This window comes from Protopterus annectens, chromosome 12.part0 (assembly GCF_019279795.1).
Source record: "Protopterus annectens isolate FY-2018-M chromosome 12.part0, PAN1.0, whole genome shotgun sequence".
Taxonomy (NCBI): domain Eukaryota; kingdom Metazoa; phylum Chordata; order Ceratodontiformes; family Protopteridae; genus Protopterus; species Protopterus annectens.
In genome coordinates this window covers 224,344,227-224,368,957 of record NC_056746.1, presented here as the reverse complement: position 1 = coordinate 224,368,957, position 24,731 = coordinate 224,344,227, and the positions used below count along the sequence as shown (strand labels likewise).

Genomic DNA, 24,731 nt, shown 5'->3' with positions numbered 1-24,731 from the left:
TTCATGCCGAAACCGGTTTGAATTGATGTTGGATTATCGTATGGGGCATTTTTATGTCCTACTTTTGTTGGAATAAAGCATTGGAACTTATTGCTGGCCGTTTGTGTTTTCTTCAATGCTCGACAGACACAGACACAGACACAGACACAGACACAGACACAGACACAGACACAGACACAGACACAGACACAGACACAGACACAGACACAGACACAGACACAGAGACAGACACAAGTGGGAGATGGAAAAGACTGACCAGGCTAGGCAGGACTACTGGTTGGCTAAGAAAGAAGTTGCAATAGCAAAGAACAGGGCATCAGAGGCACTCTACCAACTTCTGTAAAGTGACTCAGTAAGGGACACAAACTATATCAGGTTGCAAGGCAAAGATAAAGAAGATAGTCAGACACCCTTCACAAGGGATGCCAGCAACAACCTGCTCACCAGTCAACAGGACAAAGGCACATGGAAGGAGTACTTCCAGTAGCTTCTAAATGAAGAGAACACCACAGAAGCTGTACTGCCCCAGAAACAGCCTACAGTAAGAGAGGAGGAGCCCACCCTATAAGAAGCAAGGACAGCACTAAGGAAAATGAAGTCAGGGAAAGCAGCAGGCTCAGATGAGGTCACAGTAGATATGATAAAGATGCTGGGTGAGATGGCTCATAAGGGTACTAATAGCAGTATGGAGAGAAAGGTGTATCCCAGATGACTGTAGAATAAGCATACTCATGCCAGTGTACAAGAACAAAGGGGACATCCACAACTGTGTGCAGTACAGAGGCATCAAACTCCTACCACATTGCATAAAAGTTCTGGAGAAGGTGACTGAAACAGATACGTACAGTAGTAGAATGCAAGACAGCAGATTAGCAGTTCAGATTCAGATCAGGATGCAGCACAACTGACCCGATGTTTGCAACGAGACAGATACTTGAGAAGAAGCAAGAGATTGTCCAACTGAGCACTCCTAGACTTGGAGAAAGCATATGACAAGGTCCTAAGAAGGCTGATCTGGGCAGTACTGCAGTGGTTTGAAGTCCCACAAATACTGGTAGAATTAGTACAGGCTGCATACAAGGACCCAATAACTAAAGTATGAACCAGTGTTCGGCCTCACAGATAGCTTCCCAGAGGGAGGGAGTGAACACCAGGGTTCAGCTCTGAGCTCACAGCCGTTCATACTGGTGATGGATTACATTAGCAAACCGGTCAGAGGGGACAGATAAAGTTGCTGTAGGCAGATGATGTGGCATTATAGGGAGAGTTTAAGCTAGAACTTCAGCAAAAGATAGGAGAATGGAATGGAAAACTGAAGGCACATGGGATGAAACCAAGTACAGATAAGATGGTGATAATGGCAGAAAACTGGGGAAATCGAGGAAGCTGATAACAGAGACAGAAGGGAAGACAGTGGAACAGGTAAACAGCTTCAAGTCATCTGGGAGGGGTGGTTGAGGAGAAGGGAAGTCTGAATGAAGAGGTCAAAGCTATAATCAGAATGGCCAGTTGGCATAGAGTGTCAGGTGTAGTCTATGACAGAAGAATGCCAAAGAAGCTGAAAAGACAGTGGTGCTACTACTGTATGGCACAGAAACCTGGGCAGTAAAGGCAGAACAGCTGAAGAAACTAGAGGTGATGGAAATAAGGTGCCTGAGAAGGGTGGCAAGATGCACATTGTGGGACAGACAGAAATGAGGACATAAGAGCAGAAGCTGAAGTAGCTCCAATTGCAGAAAAGATCAAAGAGAACAGATTATGGTGGTTTGGACACGTGCAGAAAAGCAGAAGAATCTGGTGAGGAAGATTTGGGACAGACAAGAAGAATGTAAGAGGAAGCAAGGACGTCCAGCAAAGAGGTGGATGGAGTGTGTGAAAGATCTGCGACAGTCAAGCATGAGTGTTGAAGAAGGGAGGAGTGTGGCACTCAATCGATAGAGTTGGCAACAGTCAACACGATACCAGACCCCATGTAGAAAAAATGGGAAATAGGGGGCTGATTATGACTTTACAGATCTGCACTCATCTTAAAGCACTGAAATAAAACCAAAGTTCTCATAAAGCACTTCTTCAGACAACTTAACTTTTACTACTGTAGCCGTGGTGTTTCCTCTGGATTTTTGCTTTTTACAATTTGGGATTTTTTTCCAGAGGTACTTTGTCCTCCAGCTGTTTCTCTATATTCTGTACTTTCCAGAATACATTAAACTACATATAAACAATTGTCAATCAGCAAGAAAATAAAAGAAATACATACTGCACAAACATTTCAACATAGATGAAACAAAGGCTAAAACAGTAATTTAAGATAATATTAAGAGTAAACAAATTCACATCAAAGTTAAAACAAACAAAAATATCCAGTACTTAAAAACACAACAAAATATTGAAAATGTAAATGGTTATGAGATCAGGTCTCAGATGATAATCAAATTATTTGCATTTAAAACATGGAGGTCAAGAAACTCAAACCAGATCTCGAGAGGAGATTTTTTTTAAACAAGAAACACCTTTATTAAAATATCATGTATGACAAAGGCAACCTTATACTTATATAAATGAAAATATGCCATATCAACACAAATCTCAGTTGAAAGCACACAACTGTAGCTGCAAACAAGCATCACTTTTAATACACCTAGTCACCGTCAGTCATCCATCACATACCTCATTCAAATACTGCCTTAATTTAAACCTCGTTCCTCCTCTGCATTTACTGATCCCACATCCCCCCCCCCCGTGTAATTTGTTCCTACTTTTTTCTGAAGATCCCAGTTCCAGTCCTCTGTTGATATCACCACTACTTCTAGTGAAGTTGGTTTAGACTGATTTCCATTTTGTAGCAATTGCTTTTTTGGCAGCTACCATTAGACTCAGCAAGGCCTTACTATGTGTACGTAATCACAATTCTTTATCACAGCTCAAAAAAAATAGTTTCCCTAGTTACTCCAGTTTGCTCACCCAGCATCTCAGACAAAACACTCTGCAGGAAAACCTTATAACGTCTGCCAACTCATTACACTCCCAGATGTTCCCAGTTACCTCTTTATTCCCCATCACACCTCCAACATTTGCTGTCTACCGGAGGAAAAATTCTTTGGAGTCCACTTTGGGTATAAAAATATCTATGTAAACATTTCCAAGCAAAGATCCTAAATCTTCTAGACTTTGTTGCATAATATTTAGGAGACATACATTTACTCCCCTATTGGTTCTTTGTGAACTGCTTGCCCAAGCTCTCTTCCCAATCCTCTCTCATCTCCTCTGGTTGATTCGTATAATCATAATCATCATGTAATATTTTATATGCTCTACTCATTATTACTATTTTAACAGCAACTTGTGTTCCAGATTCTACTAAACACTCTACCAATGCTGGTCTTTCACTTAGGATCCCCCCATTTCTTGCTTTCCCTTTGTCTATACTCTGATATCAATCCTAGTCAGGGAAGGCAATTTCTGACCTACAGTCCAAATAAGTTCTTGGCATCTTCCTATTCTGTTATCTTTCCCTCTCTAGTTATGTTCCCAATACCTTGGTTCCTTTGCCATTTTTTCCAATATATTCCAGCCCCCTCTTGCCTATTGTCTGTATCCCCAATTGCAGTCATCCCTACCTGCAGAATCTCCTTTCTCCATTCCTGCGTTAGCTTAGTTCTTAGAATACTTTGCTACTTCATGAATATAATGTTCTCCATGATTACATTTATTCTCAAAGGTCTGCATCCAATATCCCAATCTCTCCTTGTTTCTTGAGCCCCCCCCCCCCATTCATCTCTTTCCACTTTGAATTATAGTTTTCTGCTTGTACTATGTATGGGAGAGTCTTAACTGTGTTGCTCTGAAATACCCCTTCAACTCGAGTAATCCCAATCCACCCTGTTCTAAGCTTACCCCACTTGACTCTTGCGGTCCCCCCCCCCCCACAGATAAAATCATTCAACTCTTAACTGCTATCCGCAACTTCTCTGGATGATAAAAAATATGCCCAACCTGTGTACAAGACTAAAGGGACTAAAACATTTAAATTGCTTTTTTATCTTACTACTGATACCCATATAAAACAAAGCTTCCATTTTCTCATTTTTTTGTATTATCGTTTGTTTAATCTCTTCCCACATACCCTTGGCTGCCACACCAGCATTATTTTTATTCCATCCTCCTAAATACTTAATTTTATCATGTCCCCATAAGTATGGATATTGTTGAACCAATTTGTATGTGGGTATGTAATTTACAGCTATTGCTTTTGTTTTAGCTTCATTCATTTTGTATCCCGAAAAGGTCAGAAACTGTCAATATGCTCACAGCATTTTTAATGTCCCTTTCTGGTTTCATCAGGTATAAAATAATGTCATCTGCAAATACAGCCAGCTGCTCTTGACTACCATATCAATTACATCCTTGAATTTCTGACTCCCTTATTTTCTTTGTCAATGATTCTAAATACAATGCAAATAAAGGGGAGAGGGGACAACCCCACCTGGTTCCTCTCCTCAAGCAGAGATCAGAGAGAACCCCACCTACTTTACTTTTCACCTCCGATCCCTCGTATCTCTTCCTAATCAACCTTGGCATCACTTCTGCCATTCTTTTAACCATTACAGACTAATACTTTATTATCATGATTTAGTATTGGAATGGGCCTGTATGAAGCCCAATCTGGTGGATCTTTACCCTTTTTAGGTATTACACCTACTGCCGCTTTCTTCCAAGATGTTTTTAACAGAGTATTTTATCAGTTTCTTTCCCCTCCTAGCTTCCAACTTCCACAGGAATACCATCTATTACTGAAGAATTTCCTGTAGATTGGGTCATACATAACCATTTTTTTCTCTCCTCCTATCCAGTTAGTAACAACCATTTTTCCTCTCTCCTCCTATCCTGTTAGTAATTAGCCTGCTCCACCTCTAACTTTGGCATATTTAATTCTTTCATAAACATTTCCATTTTTAACTTTACTTGATTTCTATATTTCTCTGCCTTGTACAGACTCCAACAGAATTTCCTAAATATTTCTAAAGCTCTACAGGATCCCTCGATAACTTTTCTTGCTATAGGCTCCCTAAGCTTGGTGACAGCCTTTTCAACTTTCTGCTGCCCAAGTTGGTGCTAAAAGTTTTTGTGCTCTAATGTTATCAAAAACAGTTGCTTAACAGCAATCTTTCTGAACTCATGTATATTATGAGGTAATCCCTTATTTTCCATTTAATATTCTGCAGTTGCTTCACTTCTTATTCTGTGAGATTCCCCCTATTTTGCAAAACTTTAACATTGGAGAAAATAGTAGTAATCCAGAAGTCAGAATTCGGGAGAAACTTTTTAAGACACCTTTAAAACTTTATTCCATAAGCACTTTCGGCTAGAAAATACCAGCCTTCTTCAGACATTCAAAAATCATATGATATTATAGCCCAACCCAACAACTTAAGTCTTAAAGTCACAGCATTTTAAAGCAACATATTAAAATGAAATACTTTTAACAATGCATTTTTAAAAACATTTATATAGCTTATATATAACTATCAAAGCTTTTTAATTTTAACTCAAGAAATAGACACTACATCATTTAACCCAGGATAAGTAGATGCATTCAAGTGTAAAATCCACCATAACTTGTTATAAAAAAAATACCCCATGGTCCCCACCTGGGTTTTTTTTTTTTGCAAATGTTCCAGCATGACAAATTTAAAGCTATGACTTGGGAATTCCTTCAAGTGTTTTGCTAAAGCAATGGTCTACGTTTGTATGCATAACATACATGTGTTCATACACACGTTTAAGTTTTCGCTCAGTCTTTCCCACATAATATGCAGGACAAGAGCTGCATTTTGCAGCATAAACCACTCCTGATGTTTGGCAAGAAAAGCCACCAGAAACTATAATACACTTAAAACCCAAGTGCATCTGGTTACACTCCAAAATAAACTTGCAATTGTGAACACATTCCACACTGTCATTTTCTGCACTGATTGCATATGTAAAAGGGATAAACTGTCGCATTCTAAGGTTGCTATCCCGTCTAAATAGCAAATCGGGAAATTTACATTTTTTCCATTAGTTATCTGTTGCAATAAATGCCCAATTTTTATTAACTATATCCATTCTATTTTTACTATGGGCATTAAATGTAGAAATGAATGCATTTAATTTTTTGCGTGTTTCACACCACTTTCTCATTGTGAAACGGGTGTCACCCTATTGCCGGATGCCATTATTCCTGTAGTTTCTTTTTGAATACCATCTATAGAAGAAACTTCTCTATAACTTTCACCAAATACCCTGGCATGATGGTTTTGAAGGGAATGTTCTGGCCTGAGTTTTCTTAATCTCAAATTTTATATTTACCATCTGCACCGGGTAACCCCTGTTCACAAACATGTTACCTATAAAGTGCAAGTCATTTAAGAAGTCAAGCATATCAGTTACCATTCTGGCGGCTCGTACCATCTGTCCCTTTATAACAGCTTTCTAGACATGGTATGGGTGGTTACTTGTACAATGTAAGTATTTAATTGAATGTTTTTTTTCTAAAAAACAAGCTTTTAAACCAGCCTCCTTTCTAGTTAATTCTACATCCAATTAAGATATAGATTTCACACCTAACTGGTATGTAAACTTCAAAAACTCAGTTGTAGTATTTAAAGATTGTACAAAATCTGGTATTAAATCAACAGGACCATCCCAAGCAATAAACAAATCTAAAAAACAAACCTACATCCTAACATACTTGAAAGTCACTAGTAAATAACAATTCCCATACTAACAACCACATTTGCATACAATGGCCCAAAAAGTGAGCCCATAGCTACACACCTGTTAAATGTTTAATATACTGTCCATCATAACAATGTTATGTAAAACCATTTCAAGTAAATGTAAAACTGTATTTATCTTATCCTGTTCAACATGTACATAGTCAGTGAAATATTCAGTAAACCATTCTATCCTAATAATATGGGGGATGCAGTCTTAAATTGTCAGAAAAAATCCCTCTCTGAATTGTTGTAAGTCATTACATTTCACCAAAAAACCCCAAGAATCCCAACAAAGACGTTTAACAGAAACCAAAGTAATTCTTCAGTTGTTCATCAATAAATTTTGCTACATTAGTATGTCTTGAGTATATTGGGAAAAAGATGCTAAGGATGAAGCTGCCGGGCAACAGGAAGAGAGGAAGGCCTAAGATAAGGTTTATGGAGGTGGTGAGAGAGGACATGCAGGTGGTTGGTGTGAGAGCAAGATGCAGAGGACAGGAAGAAATGGAAACAGTTGATCTGCTGTGGCGACCCCTAACGGGAGCAGCCGAAAGGAGAAGTATGTCTGAGGAAGTGCCATAAACAATGGCTCGAAGGGGGATTTATAAAAGTCAATTCTGGCACATCACTGCTTGACAGAGGCACAGCAAAATGATAGGCATAGCTTTTATTCAAACTAAAGGGGTGGCGAAAGCCACATAACTATGGGCTAGGCTTATAAATGCCCTTGGGCAGATAGCCTAGTATGAACCTATGAACCAAAAATTGTGGCCAACTTAGGAGCTGTATTACAAACAATTATATTGCTCCACAGTCAGCTGATCCTTTGTTAACATATCGTATAAAAAAAAAAAATCTATTATGAGATATTAATTTTGTTCGGGGATGACCCAACATAAAAGTCCTCATGACAGTCGGAGCATGTGTTTGTTATGGTCTACATGGTCCATAATAATGATACCCTCTCCTTTATCAGGCTGAATAAATCAGAGAGCCTGATTTTGATATCATCCATTAAATTACATTACAAAGATATTAAAGGAAACCAGTAGGGCGTTTTCAAGCAAATGTCTCAAAATCCAGTTCACATGCATCTGTAAAGGTTTTTAACAAGATCCGGGTCAGGGTTAAAGGTACTGGGGATGCGCAAATTTGTTGGTACTGAAAGTTGTTCAGACAGGTTCAGCTTTCTCACACATAATTTCAAGTCTATTAAAGTTTTAGACACATCATCTCTTCTCACAAGCTGAAATGTCAGGTCTTTACTGAACAAGTCTGCATGGGCCTGGGTTATATTATAACTGCCAAAATTGTATACGCTTAAAGAATTAGATGCACATAAGTCACCTACCAATTCCTCTGGTTCCTATCAAAGAAAAGCAACCCCAAAGCATGATACTGCCACCACCATGCTTCACCATAGGGGTGTTTTTTTGGTAATGCAAAGTGTTGTTTTTGTACCAAATGTACCTTTTGGAATTGTGGCCAGAAAGTTCAACCATGGTCTCGTCAGACCATAACAGATTTTCCCACATGCTTTTGAGAGACTATATTGTTTTGCAAATTTTAGCCGGGCCTGGGTGTTTTTCTGTGTAAGAAAAGGCTTCCGTCTTGCAACCTTACCCCATACTCTAGACATATGGAGAATACAGGAGATGTTGTTACATGTAGTACACAACCAGTACTTACTAGAAATTCTTTCAGCTCCTTCAGTGTTGCTGTGGGTCTCTTAGCAGTCTCCCTCACCACTTTTTCAATTTTGGAAGGATGCCCAGTTCTTTATAATGTCACTGTTGTCCCAGATTTTCTCCACTTTTTGATGGCTATCTTCACTGCGTTCCATGGTATAGCCAGTGCTGTAGAAATTATTTGGTACCCTTCTCCTGACTAATGCCTTTCAACAATGAGATCCCTTTGATGCTTTGTAAGCTCTCTGCAACCATGGCTTTTGCTGTAGCAGGCAACTGAGTAAACGTCAGGAAAATCCTACTAGGACAGCTGAACTTTATTTGGGGTTAACTTGAGTGATGGCAGGTGTGTACCAAAGAAGACTGAATGCTGGAATTAAATCAAAAGGTGCTTCAACAAGGTATTAGTTTAAGGGTGTGGACACTTATGCAACCAGCTTATTGTACTTCAAATTTTTATATTTTCCCCCTAACAGATTTGTTTGCTTTTTTCAGTTGAATTGTACAGGTTATAGGTCACATTAAAGGTGGGAAAAGTTTTGAAGTTTGTGGTCTTATTTCTTTTATCACTAAAACCTGGCATTTTAACAGGGGTGTATACACACACACACACACACACACACTATACAGATCGACTTTGACCCATCAAAAGCTCATTTGTAAGAATCAAGTGAGTGAATCCACTTCAGCGAAAATGCACTTGGGCAAATCTCACTTCACCGATCCAAAAAATTAACAGAAAAAACACTACACATTTTTGCAGGGTGTAAGCCCCTCTTGCACACCCCCGCTACTTAAATATACCAAGTCCGAGATCGTACTACAGTGGGGAAAAGGGTATATTCCCTTACCTGACTAACACGCTTCAGTGAAGTGAAATTTGCAAAAGTGTATTTTCACTGAAGGGAATTCGCTCACTTCCAATTCACCCAAGTGAGTTATAAACATCCAAGTAAATCAGATTTACACTTTCCTTTAAATAATTGGAAGCCCATCTCCCACACTAAAGCTGAAATATGAACTGCTTTTTGCTGAACAGTTGCAAGTTTCTCCTCAACCAGTGCTCTCTTTCTGGTGGATTTTTTCTTGCTCCATGTGTCTTTGACATCTAGGCTAACTACCAACAGTAACTGAATTTTGCCCAAACTGACATCTTCTACTGGCTTTTTAGCAACTTCTGAGTTTTCACAGAGAACTCCAACAGTTGATTACTCAGCCTGCAGCCATCTTAAGTTTAGGCTATGCTCTTTCTTGTGAGGTTTCTTCAAAGTACAGTGGAAACAAAATGGTGATAAGAATTGAACAGTTTACAATGGAAATACGGTTTGCATATTCAGCAGAAAAAAAATGGAGGAATGTTTTGGGGTAAATGACATTCCTTCTGTAAAGCACATAGCAATATTTCTCAGTGCTGTATGTGGCATGTGTATGCACTGACTTTGAAATCCGATTCAATCACAAGGATAAATACAGTCAGAAGAGTTTGAAGTTACAAGGGATACTGAGCTTAATACTAATGGTAATTAAATCCTCCTGTAAAATCTCTGGAACAAGGATACAAAATAAGATGATGAAACTGTACGTTACTGAACTGAAACAGCCAGCAGTGAATTTGTTTAAACTTTGGATAAAAGACAAGGATTCAAAAGAATGACATTTGCTGAAGACTACCAGAAAAACACCTTTTAAATCAAACCTGAATTTTTTTGGTGACATTCTTGACATGCATCATGGTATGTAAAAGCTTAAATGCCACAATACACTTGTCACCCTGGTACTCCTAATATACAGTCCTTTTTAAATAAGGAGCTTTGTAAAATTTTAAGGATATGCCCATGCAAATTTACTTGACCACTTGATGCTGTCACAGAGATGTTATCTATAGCCTTTAACATATGTGCACTAGGCATTTCCAAGGGGTAGGGGAGTGCACTCCTTAAAAAGTGTACAGATGCATCCCAAAACTAATGTGACCAAGAAAAACATTCAGACAGTCCAAGGTCATCAGTATAGCAACAATAGTTATTTTACTAGAAGGTTACTTAAAAGTGTTGCAAAATTAGGAATACCGACTACGAAAATTATTCATAGTACTGCCAGCACACCACAGTATAATGCAAGAAATAACATCACCAATATGCGTCACTTCCAAGACCATTCAAGACCACCTTGAACACTGTGCGAGAAAGAGAACATAGCTGACTGAGCACAAGGCAAAGGCAGATGCTGTGTACAAAGGTAAAAAAAAAAAAATTCCTGGAACAGGAAAAGAATGTTACTTAAAAGAAAAGCACCCTCTGGAACTAAATTTTTACAAATGGGTCAAATGCCCAGCTGTGGTAGTCAGGTAGGTAAAGCTAGCATGCCACAGTTGTGTGTCTTTCAGCTTATCCCAGTTAGTCGTCGCCACAGCGGAATTCTTTAATTTCAAGAAGAAAAGTAGTATTAAAGCAAAAATACTGTATATGTCAAGATGAAGAAACATGCAAAAGTGACAATTTGCCACAGTCAGCAAGTACCGAAACAGGAAGGGAAACACTGTCTACGTTTAAAAATGCAGACATGGAAAATAAAGGTGCACCAGTATAAAAGATTCATGCACTCTCAAAATTTGCAAGAACCTAATGCAAGCTTAAACAGTGCACAAATGACACTCTGCATCGGGTAAAATGACAGCACTATGCCATGTATGCATAAAAGAATAAGGCCAAATCTGTGCGACAGGCACAGACTAAAGAAATGGGTGTTAAATGGGAGGAGATACTTTGCAAGTGTGGTACAATAGTTTAAAAACACAAAGAATGCTCAGTTTCAAAAGAGGAAGTGTTTTGTTATCACACGGCATTACAACACAGAGTTAGCCTACTCCAGTCGCATAAATAAAACTCTACTTTAGCTCAGGAAACCAGGGTTTAAATTAGTGGATTTGGCAGCCGACAGAGCTGGACACTCCACTCATACCCTTGAGAGGAGAGGTGGTGATACTACTGTAAATCTGAGGTGTTTGGGATGGATACTAGTTTCAAAGTCATTGCTTGGATGGAGCTTTCATCACAATTGCACAGAAGCATGTTTGTCATCACCTATCCTTCTCCCTACGAGTGGGGTTAGGGCCCATTATAAATTAACTCTCAGACCAGAACGTCTATGAATTAACAAAGACACTCACATCTGCCTGACTAATGGCTCTTGCATATACAACAGGGAAACCTAGTGCATGGTGAAAAGGCTCTAAACCAGTACAGGAAGCTTAAGAGTCAGCAGGCCGAAGCACCTAAAAAAGAAAAATACATAATGCATGGTGTTGAAGGATCACAGAAAACTATTTTTTCATCTTGTCAGGAAGTTCCACACAAAACTACATTGCACACACATTTGGCATTTTTAAGCCACGCTAAGGGGATTAATTCACCCAGATCCCTTCAGTCAGATTACAATTCCATTATTTTACAAAATTAAAATGGCGAGGATACTGTTAAGTTTAATTCTCCTCAAGTGAAAAGGCCAGTGTCTGAATTGCAGTGACTCTTGCATATTTGTTTCCTACATACAGTTACACAATCCATAAAAGTGTTAACAGGAAAGTAAAAAAATGCTTAGATAATAGTTTTAAAAAAGTAAAATTTTGCAAGTTTGGTTCCTGTCTTCCCACCCTTATGGGCCTGAATACAATAGTAAAGACTTAAGTCCTGGGCATTCAGAAGCCATGTAGTTAAAACACTGGTATGTCCTTAAGGGGTTCATAGGTTTATACTAGGCTATCTGCCCTAAGGCATTTATAAGCCTAGCCCAAAGTTTTGTGGCTTACGCCACCCCTTATATGAAAAAATACTGTGCCCATTAGTTTGTTGCGCCTCTGTCCAGCAGTGACACAGATATGATTCCCGGGGTAAACCTACGATCTCCCATCCACAGGTCAAGATTTCTCTTGAACAGAGCCAGCGAGGTGCTCTGCCTCACATGGACTGGGATTTTATTCTACAGCATAGGGAGTCTTGAGTGATAAATCTATCCCTCCAGCACGTCCTATTTATATCCGTGCTAAGGTTTAAGTCGCATGCTCTAGAGGTTTTGGTGGATTTGGATTTTTTGAGGTGGAGCATGTCCATTAATTCCGGGTTGGACATGGTCTTGTATGTCAGGCACATGTCACCTCTGAGCAGACATTCAGTCGCTGGAGTTTCTTCAATCTGGCAGCATATGACAGATTTTGGAGTCCCTTTATCCTTTTGGTGAGGAACTTTTGGGGTCTCTCCAATTGCTGCAGATGTCGGGTGTGATACATCCCGAATGGGGCATTGTACTCTATCATTGGTCTGATAAGTGAAGAGTACAGGGGAACAATGACCTCACTAGATCTGGATGTGAATCCCTTCATGATCAGGTGGGCAATGTAGAAGGTCTTTCTAACCACTTCAGCAACGCGATTGTCAAAAGAAAGGCCACTGTCAACCTGGGTCCCCAGGTCCCTGACAACCTCTTCTGTGCTTAGTGGATTGCCACCTATATGGTAGCTTGGGGTTACCTTGTTTTTCCCGAAGGGTATGACTATACATTTTTTGGCGTTTTGTCATCTGCACATACGTATCCTATGGGCCACCACCTTAGGGAGGTTTAACGTACTACTCCATGAAGACTCTGATGGGTCTCTCTTAGTTTTAACTTGCAGCATAAGAGATTCATCATGTTTAGCCTTCAAGGGATGAATAACCAATTATACAACATGAACCACTTCTTTTCTTGAGAGAAGATATTCACAGAGAAAGAAGCTGTAGCTTTATTTTTTGCAAGAAATTTCATCAATTCCTTGCATAGATCATTCAAGCTGTTTAATGGCTACAAAAATTCTAAGGAGTGCAAGAATTTATATAAAGCAGCAGCACTAAGTATTCAAAAATAGGGTAACACACACACAGCTTAAGCTCAAACAGAATACAGAGTTTCCCCCCAGTCATGGTTAAACAATGCTATCAATTTTCCATTTCCTAAAGATTCCAGTAATTCTACAGAAGAAATCTTACAGCAAGTATGCAAATACTCCTAAGAACATTTTCCGTAACATTCCTGCTGTAGCGGATATGACAGCAAATACAACTTCAAACTGACCAGAGCTGCCATAAGTGTAAAGTTAAGATGGAAGACTGGCCAGAAACAAAACTCCAATAAGAGTCAGAATACACCTTTTAAAGGAAGATTTGAACCAAGTAGAAAAAGGTGATTTCATATTGTGCTCTTCAGCAGTAGTAGCCTTATGGAAGCAGACAACAGCTGTATTGGAAGAACACCAGAACACTTAAAATGAAACATTTGCTAAAAAAGCAGTCTAGCGAAAAATGCCAAGAATACACTAATTATAAGGCATGTGGGTAGTATCACTATACCTTTGCATGCCAATTTCACCCAACCATTTTGTAAATGTATTATTGACTGTGGTTAATGCATATTCAGAACTGTGCATGTCTAGAATCACATCTAAAGCTATTAGCCATTTGAGTAGACTCCAAAGTTTATGGCTTGCCCAAGTATATTAGCACAAATGACAGTTTTGAAATAAAGTAGTTCAAGCCTGTCTCATTCCAATAAGCAAAATGGAGAAATTCATTCCAATAGTGCCTCAGACAGCCCAGCAACAAAAAATTCTTAACGAAATCTCATGGTAACCATTTGAAATGTCATGACCTGCTAGAGCTAGTCCCCAAAACATGAAGACTGAAAAGTCAAAAAAGACTTGCATATACCAAGTCAAAGACGGCCACTTCCCAGGATATTCCCTTTTCTCCAAGGTACAGCAAGCTCAGAGTAGATTCCCTTTTCTCCAAGGTACAGCAAGCTCAGAGTTGAAGGTACAGCAAGCTCAGAGTTGATTATATATATATATATATATATATATATATATATATATATATATATATATATAAATAAATATAAGTTTGGGGGGGGGGGGTGAGGGGAGCTTGCCTTCCTGTATTAAAAAAAAAAAAAAAAAAAGAGAGAGAGAATGTTAAATGGAGCAAATTAAGGACTTTTTCAGTTTGTCGGCGTCCAGCATTTCAACTGCTGACATTTCAATAGGGTGCCTCAACACATTCTTTCAAAAAGAATCCGTATGAACAAACTGCCCAATAACAGGTTAGAAAATAAAGAAAACTTTGCTCTCAAGTCCAATTCAAAACATATATATCATAAAGGAAGCAGACACCTGCAGAACACACCTCAAGACTCAACGAAAACACGTCTGAGCAGTACTACTGGAAACAGCTTCCAAAAATTTCAGCAAGATGAAAATGCAATAGACAGAAGATTCACTACCAACAGTATACCACCGTACAGTTTGAAAGTGGATTCCAAATTGAAAGAGCTGATTTAGGAATTTGCAGGACATTCCTGGCTCTCTACCTCCCCTGACCATCAAGCTTTCCCCTTGGCCACCCTATTGACCTAGTCAATCTTTCCAGGGGCAACAGCCCACCAGTTTACTCTTAAATGAAAAAGTCAAATGCCACAAGCTGTGCAGTCATCCTCTGCAAGAGTTATAGCTTCTGATTATGGAGTTTAATTCTCTCAAACTGTCATAGTGTGACTTCTGCTAGTCTTTTCCCTGCATGAAGCTACCATGTCAACAGCTCACCCTTGTATGCACCTCACTATATATGTAAGCAAGGTCATTAGTGTGCTGCCAATGGACAGACCATTACCCCATCCTCAGGGAAGAACAGCTAACAATTCCCCACCCCATGCCAGCCAATCCTCATTACTGGTGTGAGAGTCAGGGCTTTTTATCCTTCTTTGCCAACATATACTGTTGTGTTGTCTTTTCTTACACTCAAGTCAATATCTTACTTCGCAGAGCCTATGGTCACTACATCTGATCTCAGTATTGCAGAAGCTGTGTCCCAAAGCCCTACACCTACAAGTTTACTGAGACTTTTGCCCCAGTTTCATAACCTGTGGTCACATCTGACCTTGATATTGCAGAACTGTCACAAAGCCCTACACCTGCAAGTTTGAGACATTTGTCATGGTTTCATTTAAGTACATTTATCATGAAGAACCTTGCTGTATATAAACTTCAGTTAAATACATGCCTGTTCTGTGAAACAGGACCCCCTACCATGTTGGCCACTGTCTCCTTTTGCTTGACCAGTAGACTACACTGCATATGCCAGGTATTTGGTCTCAGGAAATGACAGAAACCATGTTCTACTTGCATCGCTGTTAATTTCTCTGTTCTAGCTATAAAAATGACTGCCATCAGTTATAAACTGACCTGAGTGTGCGATTCCTGCTCTGCTCCCCTACCGCCAATTCCCACCCCCTCTTACTCTGCTATACTTACTACATACACATTTCACTTGTGACTTATTCCAAAGCCCTCCCCAATGAACTTACTACTTCCATACATACACTTCTGTTTTTACTTCCTTCTCTTTAATTTTTAGCCCCATTCCCAACTATCTTCCTCCCATACTGCTTTGCATTACATCCATTTATAAATCACACCCTCTAACAGTACCTATCTATTCCACATTGTATCCTTCTCTTTTCCAAATAAAACACCCAAGTTTTTTTTTTATTATGACTATATCATTACAATCTAGCCTTTAATACCCCTCTATTCCTTACATTCCAGAGAAGATACAAGGACAACCTACTACTCTTCTTTGTAGAAAATACTCCTCTTCCACATTTCATAATCCACCATCACTGAATCTCCTGCTGTCCTGCAATGTCTCGTTTCCTTCTTCGTTGCTACTACCCCAATAACAGACATCTAGATTCATGTACTTGTGCTACTCTTCAGCTTATCCTCTCTTCTTCTGTGCCATCTGTCATCCTACCATGACTCAACATACTTAAATCTCTCTCCAGCTTTGTCCCAACCACTTCCTCTCTACTTTCTCCACATATTGTACCAAACATTTAATATTGCACCTCACCCATATTCCAAATACAGGCTAATTAACTGCACTTCAAGTCAAACCAAAACAAAAGTGCAAGAATAAAAAAAAAAGGAGGAATGCATTATTCCCCAATATACTAAAATCCTTCTAGGAGATATTCACCCCAATCCTGGCCCTACCCATAACAATGAACACAGATAATTCGGTTCCACATTTCTGTAACCCAACAGCCAATCCCAAACCCTGGTGACCCAATTTTTTACTGCAACAAGTGTTAGAATTACAAGAAACAAAACTGCTGAAGTAGATGCCTGGATTATTCAACATAAGCCTGATGTTCTAGATGTAACTGAAACTTGGCTTAAACCCAACAAACTACTCTGAAGTCACACATCCTGGCTATATCATACGTAATAACTGTATAAACAGGAAAGGTGGTGGCATTGCTTTAGTATATCCCAATATCTGCCACATTTCCCCTTACAGCAAAACGCCACCAAAATTCAGTTCAGCAGACCTTATTGCTTTCCTCAAAACAAACAATTATAAACAAATGTATTACTGTCCTTTATATCCCTTCTGATGACAATACTGCTATACTGGAAGATATCCTACATTGGATATCTTTAACCTTTCCACAAGAAAATATATTATAGGTGATGTGAATGACAATTGTGGGGAAGTTAGAGTTAATGTCTAACCATCTAGCATGAACTTGTATAGTTTCACACAACTAATTAGATAGCCCAACCCATTACAGCAAGACCTCCAATTCTCTAATAGACTCTATCCTAGTATTAAACCCTAGCAAATACTCCACCACAGATACAATGTTAGACTCTCTCAGTGATCATCTCCCAATCTACACAACTAAACATTTCACACATCCAGTTAAACTGCATATTAATAAAACATGTAACCTTTCAAGTTTTAACCCATAAATTTTCATTAATATACCATCATCTATTAACTGCAGCTTCCTAAAAATCCTCCCCTTAGATGATGCTGTTATTGAATTCAATACAACTCTTCTAAATATCCTAAACAGCTTTGCACCCCTAGAAGGAAGGGACTGAAACAAATAATGCAATTTGGCTATCCAAAAAGAGTAGAATGTTAATGCAGGACAGAGAAAAAGCAAACAGAAAACACAAAATATTAAGTTTCAAAACAACCAAAGAAATCTTACATCTCGCCCAAAAATTCAACCCAAACCCCTCTCCCAATAACTCAATACTTGAAAATGCAAAACAGTTCAACTCTTATTTTAGAGATAATATAGCATCTCTAACCAAGGATTTCTCATTATGTAATGTCAACCCTGCTCAGCCTACAGACCTACAGCGATCTTATCATCCCTTGCCAAAATACTTAAATGTATTCAAAAATAATTGCTAGACTATCTCCTGCAGGAAGAACTCTTATCCCCTACACAACATGGCTTCCATCCTTCCCACAGTACTAGCACTAACCTTTTAACCTACACAGATCTGTCAAAGATAGAGAAAATGGCAAACTAGTCTGTTCCTTATTTCTAGACTTGTCTAAAGCCTTCAACGCAGTTTGTCACAGCAAACTTCTACTTCAAATGTCCTCACTAGGTCTCTCTGTTCACCCTTCTGTGGTTCAAAAGCTACCTGCTCATTAGGCATCAGTCAGTAAAATAGCACTCTACACTCTCTCCTTCCCTCCCAGTCACCACCGCTGTACTGCAAGGCTCTAACCTTGTTCATCTCCTCTAACATTTTCACCAACATTCTCTATACTTCCACACAACAGGCCACCCTAATACAATACGCAGATAATTCCACTCATTTGCACATCTGACAACATGGTACGCCACCAAAATAAATTACTCAGGAAGCTTTAATCAGCCACTGAAACATGGCTTCATAACTCACTACTCATGCTTAACCCAAAAAAAAAAGACCAAACTACCCCCCCCCCCCAAATCCCTCATGAAAAAAATAAATTTAAATTTCTCTCTCTTGATAAAAACACTGAAGTTACTTCTCATAGCAAACTATTAGGGCTGATTGTGGAGGACAATCCTATATTCAACCGGCATAAATAAAATTGAGTAAGAAAAACTCAAAAACCAGTGACGCTTTACAGAGCCCAAAAACACTCCAATACAACTAAAACTGCACTTGCCACTACTTACCTCCTCTCCACTCTTCTTTATAGTACTCCTCTCCTTACTAACCTCCAAGGCTTCACAAAAACAGAAATGAACAATACTATAACAAAGTTGCTAAATTTGCAGCACATACCCCTTTCAGAACCCACCAATGTATAGCAAAGAAAAGCCTAGATTGGTTACAACTGCCACATCAGTTAACATATACACAATGTCTTTCCAGCGTCCATCTGCCTACCTGCACTAAAAGACATTCAACACAACTATGTTCCATTCTGTCACTGTGACCCAGTGACCAAAAACTCTTGTCTGCCTATAAACCTAGCAAATCTGCTGGGCATTGTTGATACTCGTACAAGGCTGCTAAGGCCTGGAACTCCTTATCTGTATCCATCAGGTCTACACCCACCTTCCCTTATTTCCAAAATCACTCTGAAAGACTTCCTAGCTAAACTCTGGCTCTGTTCTTCCTCTAAACTAGGATAACCTATATCCCTAAATGTGAACAAGTACTTTTTTCATTCCTTATACCGCCTTACTCTCCCCCCTTCACTTACTTGCTTACTAATTCTCTTCAGAACTTTTCTCTACCATAATCCTGTTTTCCCTCACTTCATATTGCAATTCCTATTTGTATTACACTAACTTACCTTTAATTTCTCTACAAACTGTCTAAAATTTCTCTAAATATTAAATGACTGTCATAAACTAGTATCGATTCTTAACCTTTTTTTTTATGGCTAATTTGTTATAACTAAACTGCAGACGTTTTTCTTTTACTTTTGAAGATTGTAAAATTGTGCATAAAATGTTCTGTAATAATCTGGGGTTTCCTCTGAAAAGGAGCTTCTACCCATTCCCGGCAATCAAATGTCAATAAATAAATCGCACACAAAACAGACACACAATGCATATTTACTTATTTATTTCCAGTTTGATGACAGAGGAGGTCCACTGGGCTCAAGGAGCCTGTTTTCAGTGGAGGCCCAAGGAGAAAAGCTCCAATAAAACATAGTACAATCTCCATAAAATGAAGTACAAACTACATAGTAGACATAGAAACAAAGTAACATTTTACATGCAAAATGGCAAAATCTAAACAAAGTTAAACAGCAGCTTAGAGACAAACATAGTATAATACAGATTTACGTTTACTGATTGAGAACAGTTGTAAAGAGTTAAATATAAGGTTTAAATCATCTCAGAATGATGTAAAGGTAAACATTTAACAAGATGGCAGTACATACGGTTAATCTGTAATGTGTAAGGAAGAACAAACTGTGTGTAATAAAAATACACACGCGCACACACAGATATATTGCCTTCTGTCAGAGGAATTACTTTGAGACCTAGCTCTGCAACTGCTAAAGATAGCACGACACTCCTGATCAAGTAAATCCAGAAACCATGGCTCTGAATAATGACTACGTCAATAGGCTAAATGTGACCCTAGTTCTCAGACTCCCCAAGACAGACTTTCATGCAGAAAGTCTTTGATGTGCCAGACAGCCAATAATCAAAATGACCTACCAACCGGTCATATTATTGTCATTGGTTGCTAATTTGTGAACGGAACTAGTTGTACAGGAGCACCACACAGGATACCTCATCAGTGGAATGTGTGTATGGGTAATGAAACACTTCACTCAAGTATTAAGGTATTAATGCAACCAAAGATATGGACAGTATATATAGCTCCAAATGTGACTGAACATGTACAGTACTCAGACTTACTGGTATTAAACTGACTTCAGCTGTGCATGTGTATCTACATACAGAAGAGCAACTCTACATCTTAAGACAGCTAATATCACACACCCCATTACTGCTATAAAAACACTAAATGATCACTTGCATCACAGCTGAATACTCACAAGTAGGATATTTCTAATTTTGGCAAACAGTTTATCATTTGGACTCTTGCATATTTTATAGGTTAAATTAACATGTTGCAATTTCCATTCTTCATAAATGTTTGCATAAAAGGAAGCCAAAGAGGTCCCACTGCAGTACTTTTTACTTGATAAAAACATCCAAAGGTAGGAAAGTAAGCCTTAAAGTATGCAGTACACATATTAAAATTACAACACTAAAAAAACAACAAGAATTAAAAATGCATGAACCTTGCATAGCTTCTACCCCTGCTCCACCACTATTCATGGTATAAAAGAGATTCTCCTACAGCTAAAACATCATGCGCCATATCACTCAGATCTCTTGATTTTGTACTGAACTTGTGCAGTCAAACATGAATACATACATATATTATACACACACACACACTTAGCATAATAAACAACTGAAAGAAAAAAACTGCTTCACTTGATTTTCAAGTATCTGTCAGAGGTTCAAGTAACCCCCAAACTTACCTGCCACTGTGGTGGACATGCTTATTTGTGACATGTTGATAACCAAGTCAGAAATGCCATCAGATAACATTATAAACTATTACAGTTATTCCAAACTGACCAAATTCTCAATGTGTAACCCACATGCCAAGTATTAACTCATGGAAACTTGGGACTGAAATTGTGGCACTTGTGATTTTTTCCAGTTATATGGTTAACTATACGAAACTGTATTAAACTTACTAAACGTTGTAATCATTAGTCTTTCTTTATGCAACATCAGTTATTACAACTTCATAACTGTGAAAATTTTGAACTCCTCGTAACGGAGAATGAATTCACAAGTGAAAAAAAAAGCATACTCGTTTTACTTCTAGTAATATGTAGCACCGTTTCTGCGAAAAGAGGAGAAACGAACGGGAACAAACAATTGCCTATAAAGCAGGCTAGAGATAAAGTAAGCAAATCTCAAGGAATAAAACTTTTAACACCCTAACAAGAAAAGGTTAAGTCTCAAGTTGCTAATCATAACCTTTTAAAGTGTTGGATAAATGGATTCAGGACGTTCACCTCAAGAGGAAAGGTCAAGACTTGAACATCCTAAATCCATTTTAAGAACGTATTAAACCCAATGCGACTGCTACAATGCATATAAAATCTTCCCGCAGGCCCAACACACACCGTTTTTGCACTATGATAACTATAGCTGCATCTTTTGAGACTTCACTTACGTATAACCGATAGGTTACATAAACGCCAACAGAGACAGCACATTTTTGAAAGACGAGGCTCATTTTTTAATTGAGGTTGAACTGCCAGCATAATTAACCAATCCACATACACTCTCTAGTTGATAACCAACACGAGTTAAAGAAAAAAAAATTTTTTTTTCAGAACTTTACATTATATGCGGGTAACGAAGTAATTACATAAATGTGATGAAACCTAAAAACATCCAAATCATTTGACTTCCCGTCGTTCCACACAATAATTTGAAACTCGGGAAGTAACGTGGCACACAAAAACAAAACGCCACTACAAGCTTCTCAAACCCCAATATTCCACTAGTCACTGGAAATCTGTTGACAACATACACCCACTAATCCTCATATTTTCAAATCGGTGACTACATACCGTTTGTGTAATGGAGCGAACACTACGAACGTTCACGTTATTTAAATAGTATCTTATTGGTAGTTTAACATAATAAAATATTTTCATTACAAAACTAGAATAAAAATAATTATCACTTAAACCCGAATCCAATTAAACTATCATCCCGTGTGAGGGCGTGAAACAGCTACTAAATCCTGATGACCCACCTCACTTCCCTCCTACAGCCAATCAAAAGCCCTAGGTAATCAGAGTTTCCTTAACTGCCCTGCCCACATGCTGAGAAGGTTCTACTCCTAAGGAACAAGTTTTTTTTTTACAGAAAACAGCTTAAAACAGGATTCGTTTGTTTTGTTTTTAAGATCCCATCTTCAACTATTTTATTTGAAAATAGAGTTTAAGGAATTCTAACTTTTAAACGTAAGTGGTCCGTCATCAACCCAGCAAGCTAGGATACTACACTCCAAAAGTTAATTTAACATACCGAAACCAGACCTCTTTTTAAGAGGGTGTGTGATTAATTGACCACAAGACAGGCTACTCTCGTGCACTTTTACACGGTCCCAAAAGCCAAGAGTGATGAATGTTGACACAATTATTTCTTTAAAGCCAAAGTAAACGTCGGTCTTGGCATTTTACGTGAAGATGCTAAGAACCATACCTCTCAGTGCTAGAAAGCTGGACAAAGCCAAAAATAATGGGGAGACAAAGGCCCAAAAATATGTACACATTTTAAATATTGCTCCTATAAATTTAAAAGGTACTGACGTATTATCGCAACTTGCGGCAATGCAGGTTGCTTCTGTTTAGGTCAAGCAGTAGCAGTACAGTGTTATGAAGGTCAGACCCGTCTTCTGTAATGTTTTAGTAGTTTTACGAAGGTTTATAATTGAAACAGCTGAAAAACTGAAGTCGGAAAAGTAATGTTTGAAAAATAGGTTTCCCCTTTACCGCCAGCATCTGTGTCAGTTTAAGCAAGTCCCATTCCACTTTCAAAGCGTTCCTTTGATATGCTGCCGGTCGGTTAAGGAGAGAGATCTGTTTTCAAAACCTTTACTATTCTTTTCACAGCCAGTTCAATGGTAAACCACCCTAAGACTACAAAAACACTACAGAAAATAATAGCAAGCACCTAATCTGCTGTTTAAACTCCGCTTGTGTGCAATATCATCGGCTTAACTGCCACACTCCTTTCAGAGCTATCCCGGCAGACTTTCTGACAGTGTACCCTTCCATATTACGCTTCAGTGATGCCGTTTCAGTAGAAAGCAACAAAGTTAAAAGACTACTCAAAATCTGGTTGTAATAATACGCAAGTACCACTTATTAAAAAATTGCTAGAATAACAGGTTTGGCGTTTATTATGCATTATCTGAAGGATAGAAGTCTGAAACTCCAATATCTGTCACTATATAGTACTATTTAGTGACTTCAATCCTCAATGATTTGCCCGAAAATTACAAATTTTATGAGGAATGGTATGTAAGAAGGCATTTTATATGTCCACTTGTTTACAACTAAAACCCTGCTCATTTCACTGTTTTGTACTTCGTGTAGTTGAGACAAAGCCCGGTTCCTCAATTTAATCAAACTGCAGTATTTTTTCCAGTGCTGGCTCCTGTCTTCAGGCTCGATCTCCCAATACCCGTAACTTGTTAAATAATTCTGCTGTAAGAAGCGTTACACAAGTCAAACTGGTCAGAATGCCCACTGACTTTACAATAATTCCTTTACTGTGGGCCTTCTTCAAATATCTATGAATTTGCCTGGGGGGGGGGGGGGGGGCTGATAAATCAGCCAGTAATGCCAGACATTAGAATTTTGTTCCCATTGTTTTGGCAAAAGGTGTTTTGTTAAACTTTTCATAGTTACAATACCATGCAAACTGTCACAAATTTTGAGCCTTTCTTTCCCGTTATTTTTTGTTTTGTTCCTGATTCTTGAAAACAAAGAACGTGAAAAATATGGAGTGTTCCATAAATTCAGTTAACTCAACTGATGATTTTTAATATATTCAGCTGCAATTTGGTCAAAGCTTGCTTGGTCTTTTCTCTTGCTGTGATACTTACTGACATTTCCCACTCCCTGCATTGTTTAACATCTTGAGAAGATATAGGCACACTTCGTGACTCCCACACAGTGCATGCATCTGCCTGTTCTGTTCTATGAATCATTCATTCTAGGCATTCAGTTTGCCAAAATGCAACGTTGGCAAGTAGTTTTTCCGCTTAGTCACTTATGTACTTGTGGAAAAATACTGAAGTCAACATATTTTGTATTCTGTATTTAAAGGGTTAAGCAGAAAAATGTTCACTGCGTGCAAACTGAAATGTTCTGGAAAATGTTGATCACTGAGGAATGCAGGAGTTAATCTTAAACTACTGATAAGGAAGTTAATGGTGCAAGAATAACTGTGGTACTGGCTGGTAAAAACAAGTAATCAAACTATCAATTTTAATGAAAGTCCTCTGTGCTACGTGTATGTACGTGCAGGAGGGTCTATATAAGGAGAACTTAAAGTACAAGTAGCCAGACTGCTGGCATATTACTATCATGTAGCAGATCTCCATGCATGTAAAATAAAGCTGTTTTACTTGCTTACAAGAACTTGGTGTGATTCTTCCAGAATATGTTAGAAGAGTAAAATCTTTCGACATAACTGGCGCCCAACGTTAGGGCGGCCCCTGCACGGCGCGAATCGAACAAAGAGAGGCTGAAAACCTGCGCAGGTGGAGAGAAATCAGGCTCTCCTCGAATGAAAGACCTCCAACTGAAACAGGTTG

At 38.6% G+C, this 24,731-nt stretch overlaps 1 protein-coding gene across 1 annotated transcript in view; it reads right to left on the bottom strand.

The window, feature by feature from the left end:
* LOC122816471 overlaps positions 1-22,130 on the bottom strand; it is a gene marked incomplete in the record, with an annotated part of 540,921 nt that extends 518,791 nt beyond the window's left edge. The window contains 1 exon segment of the mRNA XM_044089292.1: positions 21,970-22,130.
* Positions 22,131-24,731: the final 2,601 nt, after the last annotated feature.